This window comes from Salvelinus sp. IW2-2015, unplaced genomic scaffold (genome assembly GCF_002910315.2).
Source record: "Salvelinus sp. IW2-2015 unplaced genomic scaffold, ASM291031v2 Un_scaffold1379, whole genome shotgun sequence".
Classification (NCBI taxonomy): Eukaryota; Metazoa; Chordata; class Actinopteri; order Salmoniformes; family Salmonidae; genus Salvelinus; species Salvelinus sp. IW2-2015.
Genome location: NW_019942869.1, coordinates 38763 through 41371, shown reverse-complemented (window position 1 = coordinate 41371; position 2609 = coordinate 38763). Strand labels below are relative to the sequence as shown.

Genomic DNA, 2609 nt, shown 5'->3' with positions numbered 1-2609 from the left:
TAAAAAACACCATGCGAGTGCATGGAAGAGTAGCTGCTGCATGTGCAGAAGTTAATGGGGATTTTAAAAAACTAAACTGAACCATGCTGTCACTCATTTCCAGCCTTGACCTTGTACATACTACAGCACTTCAAGTCTATTCTCCATAATTTCAATGATTGAATAACTGTGGTATTCTCTCTCTGTGGATGGAGGACTGTGGCTGACTATATGCACATCTTACTGGCTGTGTTAATTTTGTGGGAGTTTAAGTGGATCCCTTGGAGTTTGGTCATTAATTGGAGTTTAGTCATTTGTGTTTGGTCCAGAACATTCCGCTGACCACACCACTCTCTTTCTCGAGGCCGATAAAACAGCAAACTGTTCAGCCAAGTTTCCTACATTTACCATGTTGCGCTCTATACAGCAACAATGCATGCTAGAAATCGTTAAAGGGAAATTTCACCGCTCAATTACACTTTGCACCAGTATGTGTCATAGAAATCGAGAATTTCCTCACTACACGCAAATATGAGTGTTTCTGCATCTCATTGGTAGAAACGGGTCATCTACATTGCTTGGTTGTAAGCAAACCACAATATCCAGAATTCATAGCGATTTCAGTGGAGTTGCATCCAGTTGAATACTCCGGTGGAGAAATATCTAAATGTATGTGTTTGTAGCCAGCACTTTCAGCCGAAGGATTTCGATATGGACCTGAAGTCTCAACTGATGAGGTTGCCAGGACATCGAACGTTTTAAAGTGATGCTATTCCATTGATTTCCCCCTTCACATCAAAGAGGAAAGGTACCCCATCAGCACAGCAGAAAAGAAGTCGAGCTGAGATAGCGTAGCTAACTACGTTTGTTTATCTAAACCAAAATCTAACTAGCTAGCTTTCATAATACGCTGGCTAGACATTCCAAAGCAAATCAATGTAATTAGCTAGCAGCTATCTGGTAAAGTGATTTGTAACTTTGCAAGCTAACATTAGCTACATTAGGTTACGTGTGCTACAGCCTACCGGTTCGTAGCTAGCTAGCTAACTAACAGTACCGTAGAGGCGAACGTGACTATGTATTCGATCCCATCAACATCTGCAGCGGCATCAACACCAAGCTCAGCACCAGGAACTAGTGTAAGTTACCTTTGCTAAATCTTTCCATGATGAGTAAATAAATATACTGGAGCTAGGCGTATACATGGTCCCCGTCTTGTTGTCATGGCTAGTGTGTTTACAAGTAGGCTACAACTTCTACTGTCGTTTTCTCTGTGTAGTGGAGGCTTAGTTGATTGTTCATACAAGGCTTGAAGTCTACATTGGAGAAAATGAGGTATTAGTATGGAGGGGATGGTGTGGGTGACTGACGTGTGTGTGTGTGAAGGTTAATCTATTGACGTGAGGGGGGTGGGTGGATATAGTACCTTGTTTGAGTGTGTATTGATGGGGGACACATTTGTAGAATGTTGGCTAATCACTAATACTGAGTGTCCTACATATTCTTTGGCATGGGTGAGAGGGGCTGTTAGTGTACTCTTCCAACATATGTACTGTATTGTTGGCAGTGCTTGTCTACTCAACAGCACAACTGTAGGCACTCATATAGAACAATACACAACTGGACTGTCTACAAGTCAAGCCCCCATCAAACGTTTCACATCTTTGCTAACAGTCCATCTCAATGCCCCATTATTGACTCTAACAGAACACATACTGTACCAGGCTACTGTATCCTTTTTTGGTTCAAGTTTTATTGGTCGTATGTACGGGATACGCGTGGTATACATCATCCCAAAAATGTTTTACTTGCAGGTTCCTTCACGATAATGCAACAACAATGAGACATTTTTAAAGATAAGAATACAAACATAAAGTAAATGGCAGTAGAATATAATAAACATTTTACCATAAGTATTATACAGGAAGGCACAATGTATAGTACAATATTTACATGTGTATTGGAAAAGGGGGGGTGTGAGGGGCAAGTGTATACATTGAGCAGTATAATAAGAGTTTGGTAGCAGTAGTTGTGATGTGTGCTAAGGTGCAGAGAATCAAAGCAGGTGGTCAGTCAAGTTTAGGTGTTCAGCAGTCTTGTAGATATCAACATGCTCAGAGAGTTTCTATCAGACCTCATTCTCCGATACCATCTGCCTGACGATAAGGGAGAGAACAACTTGCGTCTGGTGTGTGTGGGGTCCTTGATGATGCTGCGGGACTTCCTCAAGCACCGTTTCGAGGTAGATATCCTGGATGAGTGGAAGCATGGTCCCAGTGATGTACTGGGCCGTCTTCACCACCTGCTGGAGGGCCTTGCGGTCGTGGACGGAGCAATTCCCGTACCAGGCCACGATGCAACCGGTCAGGGCGCTCTCGATGGTGCAGCGGTAGTATTTAGAGAGGACCCAGGGCGGCATGCCAAATTTCTTCTGCCGTTTACAGATGAACATGGTTTCTTGTATGGTTACACATCCTCATGATCAGTCTTTGTTTTACACATCCTCATCAGTATTCATGTCTTTCCAGGAGACTTGCAGTACAAACACATCTTCTGCAAGAGGTCGGCACAGTGGGTGGTGAAGAAAGTGTATGAGCCCAGAACCCACCACTTCAGGGAGAGGCTTGTCC

The 2609-nt window shown here is 43.2% G+C and overlaps 1 long non-coding RNA gene across 1 annotated transcript in view; it reads left to right on the top strand.

Moving 5' to 3' along the window:
* The first annotated feature begins 534 nt into the window (after nt 1-534).
* Nucleotides 535-2609, top strand: part of LOC139024337 (uncharacterized) — an 18370-nt gene continuing 16295 nt past the window's right edge. Inside the window, exon 1 of the long non-coding RNA XR_011475623.1 lies at nt 535-1118. This is a non-coding gene — a long non-coding RNA (uncharacterized lncRNA). The remainder of the gene's footprint in view (nt 1119-2609) is intronic.